Source organism: Theropithecus gelada, chromosome 1 (genome assembly GCF_003255815.1).
Source record: "Theropithecus gelada isolate Dixy chromosome 1, Tgel_1.0, whole genome shotgun sequence".
Lineage (NCBI taxonomy): Eukaryota > Metazoa > Chordata > Mammalia > Primates > Cercopithecidae > Theropithecus > Theropithecus gelada.
In genome coordinates this window covers 94,507,558-94,519,526 of record NC_037668.1, presented here as the reverse complement: position 1 = coordinate 94,519,526, position 11,969 = coordinate 94,507,558, and the positions used below count along the sequence as shown (strand labels likewise).

Genomic DNA, 11,969 nt, shown 5'->3' with positions numbered 1-11,969 from the left:
TTCTTTCTTTCTTTCTTTCTTTCTTTCTTTCTTTCTTTCTTTTTCTTTCTTTCTTTTCTTTCTCTTTCCTTTCTCTTTCTTTCTTTCTCTTTCTTTCTTTCTTTCTTTCTTTCTTTCTTTCTTTCTTTCTTTCTTTCTTTCTTTCTTTCTTTCTTTCTTTCTTTCTTTTTCTCTCTTTCTCTCTTTCTTTTTCTGACAGAGTCTGTCTTGCTCTGTGCCCAGGGAGGAGTGCAGTGGCATAATCATAGCTTGCTGAAACCCTCAATTCCTGTTCTCAAGAGATTCTCCCACCTCAGCCTCCCATGTAGCTAGGACTATAAGCATGTACCACAATTTCTGGCTAATTATTTTAATTTTTGTAAAGATAGGGTCTTGCTATATTGCCCAGGCTAGTCTTGAACTTCTGGGCTCAAGTGATTCCCCCACCTCAGCCTCCCAAAGTTCTGGGATTAGAGGTGTGAACCATCATGCCTGGCCTAATCTTTCTTTTGAATGGTTTACTTTTATCAAACGGATTTGTGGCTTGACAATAAAAAATTATGTTTCATAATATTGAGAGGAGTTGGAAAATACTACTCATGCATTGTAGCCAGGCATGGTCATGAAACGAAAACATGAGACTTTCCAGAAACTCCAGTCTCACCGGGGAACCCAGGACCTGTCATCTTCTCCAAGTCACCATGGCTAGAACTGTCAGTTCTTCTTAGATCCCATCCTTGATTTCTCCCTATTCTCCACATACAATTATGAATTCTTCTCCCTGTGAGTGGTCAATGGCCCCTCAGAATGCCCTCTTACTTCCTCAGCTCCTATCTTAATGAGGCCTTCATTATCCCTCACTGACAGCACATTCGCTTCCTAGCTGAAGGTCCTATTTCCAGCTTCATCTCCTAATTCATCCTTCACACTATCCTCGGAATCATTTTCCAAAAATAGTGAAGTGAATATATCATTCTGCCCTTAAAAAACCTCTTTACTATCCAGAAAATAGAATGCCAACTCCATTCTATGGAATTTAATGCTTTGGTGAAGGGCTGCAGCTTCCCTTCCCACCCTCATCTTCCTCCGTTGACCTTCTATGAAGCCTGCACCTCGCTGCACTCTCCTGGCTCTCTTGGATGTGCCATGCACTTACACTCTTCCCTGTCTTCTTCCCATGCTACTTCTCCCTCTCCCTGAATCAAAATTACTCATTTTTCAAGGTCAGTAACATTTCTTCCATAAGACCTTTCCCAGCTTTGCCTGCCAAAATACATTGCTCCCTTCTCTGGTTTGATTGTGACTCAGTCCTTTTGTTCAAAATAATACATAAATATTGAAGGCCTTTGTATTTGCCTGACCTTTATTAGCCTCAGGGAACAAAGCTACACATTGCTAGTACATTTCTGCAATTTTTATTTTGTTCTGTATTGTTTAGATGTCTCCACTCGATTATTAACTCACAATAATGGCTATGCACGGATTCTCTCTAGCCCCAAACATAGAGTGAGGCATTCAACATAAGTTTATAAATTCCCTTTATGGGGAGCCATTGTAACATTATACAAATGTTTGAAGTACAATGTCTTTTGAAATAAAAAAAATAAATTGCTCTTTGAAATAAGGCTGAATTATATATGGCACAAGCCATGTGTTCTCAGTTGTAATGGTTCTTTCACCAGCTCCATAAATATTTCAGTTAGCTCCTACTTAACTGTTAATTTCTCTGCCTATTAGTGACCTCAGGTGCTACGCATGTTACAAATGTTCTAAAGAAGTGGCACAGCTTTGTACAACGTTAGTGAAGATTATGTGCTCAGATGTCCAGGGCAGAATTTTCTCCTAGAGCAAAAACTAATGCTTCAGAATAGTTAAGGGCCAAGAAAGGGGCTACATCCTTGTAGTTTTCAGCCCTTGAACTAAAACTCTTATTTATAAGGTAAATTTCTCAGCCTTTTCTAAAATAAAATGCATCTTATTTAATTAAAATCAGAAGAGTAAACGTGAACACACAAATGATAAGGGTTATCCCTCCCCTCCTCCCTACACCTCTCCACTTCAGGCTACCTGATATATTAAACCATCTTGATTTAATATGCTGTTTTGCTATGGCAGCAGCTATCAACACCTAGGCTATGACCTCGACCTCTTAGCTTAAAGGTTTCCTCAGAATGTTGAAAAAAAAAATAAAAACAAAGATAGGAAAAAACAAAAATATATTTGATTTAAAATGAGCTAGTAGCATCAGAGTTTATTTTTAATTATGGAAAAGATAAATAAGAGAAATGGAAAAGAGAGATATCCCTCTGGGTTTACTTGTAAATAGAAATGAGTAAGTGAATTTTTTGACAAAATATAAATTTACCTAAAATATAACCATTGAATGGTTACGAAGTACAGGGATTTTTTTTTTTTTGTCCAAGAGCCTAAGAAAACACAATTTCTGACTTACAAGGCTTGTTGAAAGGCGGCTTATCCCATAATCAACAGCTTTCAAGGAACTCATAGACCCCGACCCTCTGCAGCTGGAGGGTCTCTCTCTCTCTGGCTGTTATTACTCCAAATAACATGGTAAAATGCAAGTATTCATTCAAGTTAGGTTTGTTGCTACCTACATTTTTGCATGAGGAGTTAGAAACCAATTCAAAATTGAATTCTGTTTGAGAGTCAAAGCTAATAGAGGTGAATGAAGAAAATATAAACCAGTTTTGATGATCACTTACGTTAAGGTTTTGTGATCTGATTACATCCCTGCTTGCTGCCCAGCTTAACAAGGAATTGAGCTGTCATGGGAATTTTTGGCATCAGGCATCATAGAGTCGGATCAAGACATAAAATGTCAGGTTGAATCTGTAAGCCTTTTAAGAGTCTGCAATCATTGAACCTGAAAAATAGGATGACTGTATCCTGAATCTTTCTCTTTTTATTTTTGTTTATATGATGTATTTTAAGAGATAGGGTCTAGTTTTATTCCCCAGGCTGAAGTGCAGTGGTGTAATCATAGCTCACTCTAACCTTGAACTCCTGGGCTCAAGCGATCCTTCCGTCTCAGCCTCCTGAGTAGCTGGGATTACAGGTACATGCCACTGTGCCTGGCTAATTTTATTTTTATTTTATTTTTTGTAAAGACTGGGTCTCGCTATGTTGCTCAGGCTGGTCTCAAACTCCTGGGCTCAAGCAATCCTCCCAATGTGGCTTCCCAAAGCACTGGAATTATAGGCATGAGCCACTATGCCCAGTCCGAATCTTTATATTTTAATAAATGGGATTCTATTATAAAATAATCACTTTGTCTTGGCTATTTATGACTACTTGGGTATTCACAAGAGGCAAAAGGATTATTCATTTATTAAGCCATTAACAGATATTTATTGAGCACCTAGTAAATACCAGACACTATTCTGGGGATATTAGTGAACAACAGAAAAGGCGATAAAAGCTCCAATGGGTTTACATCTGGTAGTAGAGGAAGGAGAAAGATAATCAGTAATAAACACTGTCAAGCATTTTATACAGACGTTTTGGTCAACGATGGACCGCATATATGATGGTGGTCCCATAAGATTATGATAGAGTTGAAAAATTTCTACTGCCTTGTGATGTCATAGTGCGACGCGTTACCCATGCGCTTGTGGTGATGCTGGTGCAAACAAACCTCCTGTGCTGCCAGGATTATTAAGTACATAATACTTGATAATAAATGGCTGTTACTGGTATATGGATTTACTATACTATTTATTGTTATTTTTTGAGTATACTCCTTCCACTTATAAAAAACAAGTTAATTAACTGTAAAACAGCCTTGTGCAGGTCCTTCAGGAAGTATTTCAGAAGGCACTGTCACCTGAGGAGGTGACAGCTCCATGTGTGTTACTGCCCCTGAAGGCCTTCCAGTGGGATAAAAGGTGGAGGCGAAAGACAGTGATGTTGCTGGTCCCGACCCTGTGTAGGTCTAGGCCAATGTTTGTGTTTGTGTCTCAGTTTTTAACTAAAAAGTTTAAGAAGTGAAAAGAAAAAATTTTAATAGAATAAAAGCTTGTAGAATAGAGTATAAGGAAAGGATTTACTTTAAATACTATAAAGAAAGAGTATAAAGTATTTTTGTACAGCTGTACAATGTTTTTGGGTTAAATGTTATAACAAAAGAGTCAATACTTTTTAAAAAGTTTAGAAGTTTACAAAGTAAAAGAGTTATAAGGCTAATTTTATAAATTTAGGGTAGCCTAATTGTACAGTGTTTACAAAGTCTACAGTAGTGTCCAGTCATGTCCTAGGCCTTCACATCCACTCACTGACTCACCCAGAGCAACTATGAGCCCTGCGAACTCCATTCATGGTAAATGCCTTATACAGGTGTACCATTAAAAAAAATCTTTCATACCATATTTTTACTGTAGTTTTTTATGTTTACATATGTTTAGATTTGGAGATATTATTATGTTACATTTGTCTATGGTATTCAATACAGTAATATGCCATACATATTTGCAGCCTGGGAGCACTAGGTTACACCACACAACCTAGGTGTGTGGTAGGCTGTGCCATCTAGGTTTGTCTAAGTGCATTCTGTGTTGTGCACACAATGATAAAATTGTCTAACACCAATTAAGCAACACATGACTGTGTACTAATTAAATAAGGAAAGTATTTAGTATTTGAGAAGATGACAAATGCAATTTTAAAAAGTAGTGCAAATAAAGGGGTTCAGGAATTCCAGGGCAAAGGGTTTCGTGATTTTATATAAGGTGGTCAGGGGAGGCTTCCTTGAGAGTGACTGAGCAAATAGAGGAAGTTGGTGAGGGAGGTCACGACACAGCTATCTAGGGAAAGAGGGCTCCCAGGGAGCCAGGGAGGAGTAGAAGGAGAGGGAAGAATGGCAGCTGTTAGTCTAGGGCTGGGGGAATCTTGACAATGAGGCTCTTGAAGACCACCATGGAGATTCTGGCTTTACTCTGCGCCAGTGCAGCTTATTGCTGTTACTTATTAGGAGTTCTGAGGCGTGGACATTTAGTAACTGTTGGTGTTGAGAAGAGGCATGGGTGAAAAAATATCAGAAAATACCTGGTTATGATATGTGCTGCCATTTGTCATTCCTCTTTGGAAACTCATTTTGATTCCCCACGTGCCATGTTTAAAAAATAATGAAATTAAGATGGGCTTCAATAGGTTACAAAGTGGAAAGGCGTTTTGGTTGGGCAAAACACACTGAGGTTGGTCCATCCGCCCTCTGTCTCTGTTGCCCGCATCGGGACAGGCAGCTAGGCTGGCAGCCATGGCTCTGCATCTCTTCTGTGCTGGCCGCTGTTTCAAGCTGCAGCTCCAAGGTCCATGGGCAGTTAGCGGCTGTCCTTTAGACAGATGTTAAGTTGGAAGGAAATATCACCTTCATTCTGTTTAGAAATGAAATTCTCCCCAGTCTTTGGGGAAAAATTTTTTTGACATAATTAATGTGAGTGATTCATACTCTAAGATTCTTTTTCTAAAACAATAAAAAGTACATTTACTGCTGTAGACTGTTGCCACTAAAATGAAATCTCATTCAGAGGGCAAAGGGATAGATTTTTTTTTCTTATACTGTTACGCTTATTTATACTATTATTCACATATTTTTAGAAACTCCTTAGTAAAAAAATAAGTATAATTGTATAAGAAAGGTAATCATTGATACGTGACCTTCAAGGTTGAAGACAACTAAGTGACTGAAAACCTCAGGCTTTAGATGAGAAAACGATCTCACTGGATGTGCACTAGGACTCACAGAAAAGAACACATTAATAAACTTTTTAAAAGAACCTACACATTGTAGATGAATAAACAGGAAACAATTACTCTTGTTGTTTACCCATCAAGTAGTGGAAAAAGAAACTTGGTTAAATTGAAGAGGAAAAGATCAAAGGAACTGAGAACCATAAATTTTCTCTGTTTGTAAAATAATGCGAGTAACATAAGTTGCATTATAGCAGAGCTAGATACGGCATACATTTTATGTAACGCCCCGTGGTGCATCCGTCCACCCAGACAATCAACAAGTATTTTCTAAGTACCTGCTATGTGTCATTCACTGCTGTGGGCCCTAGAGAAAATGCGTCCTTAGGGAAAAAGTAGACAACCTACAAACTCTGGGTGCAGGATTAGTTGTTAGAAACCTAACATTCAGTAAATGGTTCACAAAGTAGGCTTCTGTTAAAAACTTACTTTCAAAATTGATTGCTTCTTTACAGAGCGCATTCTACCCTAATTATGGCCCTTAGCTAATCAAAATAGTTTTAAATTCTAAATGCTACTAACATTTAAAATTAAGGCAGACCTTAAAGATATAAAAGTTAGCCTTTTTTGATTACAATTAACATTATAATAAAAAGCATATAACTCAATAATTTGCTACTGCTACTGAGGCCATCCTAATATTTTATACGATGTGTCAATATTGTGAGTACATAGCCTTATTCAATTAAATTTTGAGTTGGTTACAGAAATTGAGTGTTTGTGATCTCCAACCATAGTGATCATATTTCCAGAACCCTTAAATCAGGTCAGCTTGCCTGAGACAGTATAACACGATGTAGGAATTGTGTTTATGTAAGAAAAATCTAACCCTTACATTTACTCAGAAGGTACAATCAACATTAATTGGAGAAATCATGACAAAGGCACTCCAGGTTGAATAGTGAATATTCATACAGCTCAAGATTTCTTTTTACCAGAGTAAGTGGGCATGGAAGGTGTGGATTTTAAATGTCAGGAAATGGAAGCTACAGAAAAATTCCTAGGAAAAAAAATTAGTAATGAAGGAATGAAAAAACAGTATCAGATACAAAACTAATTCTTCTGCATACAGTACATGATTTATTACAATGTTGAGAAGAAAAAAGAAAGTTTCCACCTGTTTTCCCATCTATCCTCTATAAGTCCTGGAAAAAACAAAAGGTGCATCTCATATGCTAACTCTAGCTGATTTTGGTCCAGCTGCCTGCAGGTCTGTCTAGAGGGGCTGGCTTCTCAGCCTGTATCTGGGATTTAGTGGCAATATCTGTTGAAGATTTGGGGATGGGGTGGCAGTTTATATGCCCCATGTTTGATACCCCTGGTCTAGACCAATCAAAATCACGTTTACCCTACGAAGCTTTCCTTGATGAGTAGAACGCAAGCTGAACTTCTGCCTTCTAATTCCCTGCATAAGAGTTCTGGGCTGAGTGCCTAGCACCAGAATGCATGCAATCTTTAGCCTCTCCTTGCACTGTGCACTGTTTCTACCAGGAGAGAATGCTGGTGTGTAGGAGACTGGAGCTCACCTCCTCCACTGATGACTCTTTGTTTTCACTGAACTCAATGGGGTTCTGAACCTTCTGCCAAAGTGAGGACAGGAAAGGGGGTGGTGTTACCAAGCAGCAGCAAATTCATGGATTTTGCTCTCTGGCAGGCTAATTTGGGGGTGGAAGGGTGGGTGGGCCACATGGAACAGGCAAACAACACCAGACTGTCTCCAGTTCAAAGCTATTTCCCCCTCCTCATATTTTTTTGGTTAAATAGTTATGCGTTGCAAATCTCCAGGATGAAGATTAAACTAATTGTTCCTTCATGGCTCAATGTCAGATTCTTTATTTCACTGTATCACTTACTTTCCAGAGGAAGGGAGAAGGCACTAGCCTACATGCCAGGGCAGGTCAGCTCCTGCTCTCACATCATTTCTCTCAACCCTTGTGACTTTGCTCAAGTCCTCCCTCATTATTTTTATTTTCCTTCTGCTTCCTACAAGTCTCTGAACTTAAGGAAAAGGAAAGCAAAGCTGAGAATGTGATTGATATTTAATGGCGCCTCTTCTGGGAGACAGCACTGAACTTGGTATTCTACAATATTTTCTCCTGTCATAAGAAGGTAGACACATTTTACAGACATGGCATCTGAAGCTCAGAGTTAGGGAACTTGCCTATAGTCACATAGATAATAAGATACATACTCAAAAGCCTGTGTTCATTCTATTTATCCTTGTCTCTTGAACTTTCTGTGCTGGTTTCTCTGTAAAATGGGCTATCAACTACCTCCCAGATGGCTTAATAGTGCTGCTGCTCATTTCATCCTTTTGATCATGACTGGGCATTTATAAAACACATAGCATTATTATAATGTGCCATTGACATAAAAAGTGCTTGCCGATTGATTAATTGATTAGGGGAACTGAAATAAATGAGTCATATAAAAACAACATCATTCCTTAACATTGAAAACAAAAGTGCATACAATCTGGATATATAATCAGATAATTTCAATAAATGAGAAATCACATGTCACACAGCAGCGTTTAAGCCTGACCTGCCAAGGTATCAACTCAACCTCGCTCTCCTGTCACATGGTACAATATGTGAAGTGCTGTACTGTAGAAGAGAGTCTGTGTGGATGGACTCACTGGGAAGAAAGTCTATGAGGTGGGCCCTTTGTGCTGGGATCTATATCCTTCCAAAGGTTTTTTTCATGTGAGCATTCAGAAATTGTATGTAAAATAGTTTGAATGAGCTAGAGAACTTTTTTTCTAGAAAGAGAGCCAATAGCTTTCATCAAAACTAGTATAATATAGTGGTTAAGAGTTCTCAATTAGAAACTGAACTTTCTGGGTTTAAATCCCAGCAACTTCACTTACTAGCTGTGATGCCTCGAGTGAGTTAATAAATCCCTGAATGTCTCAATTTTCTCATCTGTAAAGTGGGGATAATAATAGTACTGATCTCACAGGGTTGCTGGGAGGATGAATGAATTCTTGTATGTGAAGCATCTGACACAGAATTTGTGTTCAAAGCTGCCACTACCAAATTCATGACCATGACAAGTTCTCAAAGTCATCAATGATCTTAAAGATGACTTTGGTATTCTATTGTTATTCTGATTAATAATAGCTATTATTTACTAAGCACTTCTTTTAGACCTTACATAAATTTCCTTAGAAAGTACTAAGCACCTTATATGCATTATTTCCTTAATTCTTACAAATATCCTATGAAGTGGGCAGTATTATTAATCTTATTTTACACTCGATTAAGCCTTGACTGAGGCTTAAAGAGTTAAGTAATTTGCTCGGGGCTACATGGATAATAAATGCAAAGCCAGAATGACTTACTCCAGAGCACAATTTCTTAATCAGTAAGGAACAAAATCCTTGTAGTTAAAAGACACCTTCTCAAGGTAAGCCAGAAGGGATTATTGGCTCACCAAAAACCAAAAATAAAGGAATCCATGGCAGCATAAAAGATCACATCAAGGATTAAACCATGGCATTTGTCTTCTCGCCTCCACAAAAGCCATGGGAGCCACAGGTTTTAAGGTACCTGGCGAGCACAGCACATATGCAGATGTGTCAGACAGTGCTCCGGGTGGGATTTGGAAGGAATGGAGATGTCCATATCTGAGATCCTAGGAAGGGTGAGCAAGCCAGGAGACCTGGAAATGGAGGCCAGAGGAATGTGGGCTGCAGAAGACCACATCTTCAATCAGGAAACTGAAGTGAAGACAGGCAAGGGCTTGAACCACAAGAAACATTTCAGCTTCTGGTGGCTGCTAGATGTTGTTTTCTCAGACTGTTCAATATTTCTGGTATTAGCTCTCAGTGCCTGCTGCATGGAGGGTGCTCAACATATATTTGGTGAAATGATTTGAAGGGGGAGTTAGAAACAAAGTCAATTATCCATGATGCACAATGAAGTGTGCCATTGTGAATGTTAGCCTTCAATAGGTCTCCCAAAGAGTACCATATGTATGCAGGGGATGTTGGTGGTACTCAAAACAATTTAGGGATGCTTCCTTCTGGAATTATCTGCAAAACTAGTTCATAGGCATCACAAAAAATTAACACACTTTCCCAGCTTGATGCTTAGGGTAATTAATGGGTAATCAATTACTGGTCTTGGTTCTAAATTACTTTTGGAAATTTGAGTTATTTATCACTATTTTTTTTTTTTTTGTGAGATGGAGTCTTGCTCTGCCGCCCAGGCTGGAGTGCAGTGGCCGGATCTCAGCTCACTGCAAGCTCTGCCTCCCAGGTTTACGCCATTCTCCTGCCTCAGCCTCCCGAGTAGCTGGGACTACAGGCGTCCGCCACCTCGCCTGGCTAGTTTTTTGTATTTTTTTTTTCACTATTAATGATATTCTTTAAAATGTGCTCTAGCATCTATAGCAATGAGACAATCTTTACATGTAGCTTCTATTATGAGTACTTGACATACATTAAATCATTCAACCCTCAAAATAGCCCAATGAAGTAGGTATGGGAGTCACTCCATTAATAGATGAAGAAATCAAGGCACTGGGTTTGCAACATACCAAACGTCATCAACTAAAAGGAGGTAGAACCCACTTGTTTGAGTAATTGGGACATCATTGGAATAAGCCTCATTTCTATTTCCCTCAAATTATCTTAAAGGGAATTGTATCCAATTCAATTCAATTGTATGTTGAATTCTGACTTTTGTGTGTGTGTGTGTGTGTGTGTGTGTGTGTCTGTGTATGTGTGTGTGAAGGCATATTTCCTTATAATTCATTCCTGCACTGATTATTTTATTTAGCCTTCTTCAAAAAATTACTTTACTCTTTAAGAACAAAGCCATTTCTTGTATGATATAATGGAGGTTTGCTTCTACCCTAAATGTAGGGAGTGCGGTATAAAGCAAGCAAACTACTGTTCGTGTTGCACCTGTCTCTATCTCCTCCTTTAGGGAGAGTGGTCTTTACACTGCACTAGCAGAAAGAGATGACAGTGGCAACAGCCACCCTGTAAGGTAGCTGTTTGTTCCATTTCAGACAGAAAGAAACCGAGACTTTCACTGAGGTTTAAGTACCTTACCTAAGCAGTACTGCTAGCAAGAGGCTGAGGTCAGGGCTGTCACTTTTCCCACTGTACCTCAGTTCCTTCAGGGGGTATATACAAAGTTTCTATTTGTGTTTAAAGAAAAATCAACCACAATTGTCCAAAATGGAGAAAACTAACTTAAAAGTAGTTCCTCTAAAAGGCAGATCAGATTTGGCTCAGAATTAAAGTCTGATACAGGCAAGAGAACTCCAAGCTGCTTTAACTGAATTCTAACCTCGAGATGTAGATACATTCTAATCCAGGACACGAAAACACAGTATGCTCTTAGGTTAGGAGGCTGAACATGGGGAAGCAGAGCATGACCCTTGAAAAAGGAGAAGTGTTTTTTAAAAAAGAATCCAGGTAAAGTAATGAAGAAACAAACAATTGCAGAGTACCAATTACACATCATGTACTGTTATTAGGATCTTCTGCACAAAAAGTCCTTAAGGATTCTTATCATCCTTCCTTTACAGTGGCAGAAATGGGGGATCAGAACAGTTATGGGGCTTGTCTAAGGTTACACAGGCAGAAAGTGGTCAACTTGGGCTGGGACCCAGGACAATCTGAATCCATGTGACATGTGCTTTCTGTTACTACACACCTGCTTGTGATTAATCCAAAATTCTAGAACAAAATATTTAAACAGATGGCCAGAAAGCACTTGGAAAAGAAGGTGATAACCCTAGGTGCCAGCGCAAAGAAACAGGGCAAACTGAACCTATCACTCTCCCTGATAGGGTTTCTGGCCTGGCAGATCCAGGCAAGGCCATAGACACCCCAGATCTCTCAAATGCAGTATTGTTTTGAAAAAAATGAATGAAAATATGTGCCCAGGATTAGGGCACAGTTAGGAGAATCATTGTGTGGTGAACAAAGGAGGCTGAAGGGTATTATTAGTGGATGGTTGTAAAACTGGAAGGTGGTGACATGCCACGGTTCTCTGTCCTTGGCCTGGTCCCATTCACGTATTTGTTCACTCACTCACTCACTCACTCACTTACAAGCATTAATTGAATGGCAATGATATACTAGGGCTTACGTCAAGAACAGGGAATTTGGGATGGACACCAAAATGTGCCATGCAGAATCTTCTTCAGAAGGGTTCCTTGCACCAGCTGCTGGAAGGGCTATCGGCAGCCTTCAATTGTCAGCA

The 11,969-nt window shown here is 39.0% G+C and overlaps 1 protein-coding gene across 8 annotated transcripts in view; it reads right to left on the bottom strand.

Moving 5' to 3' along the window:
• SGIP1 (SH3 domain GRB2 like endophilin interacting protein 1) overlaps positions 1-11,969 on the bottom strand; it is a 220,130-nt gene that overhangs the window by 95,355 nt on the left and 112,806 nt on the right. The gene's annotated exons all lie outside the window — the stretch shown is intronic.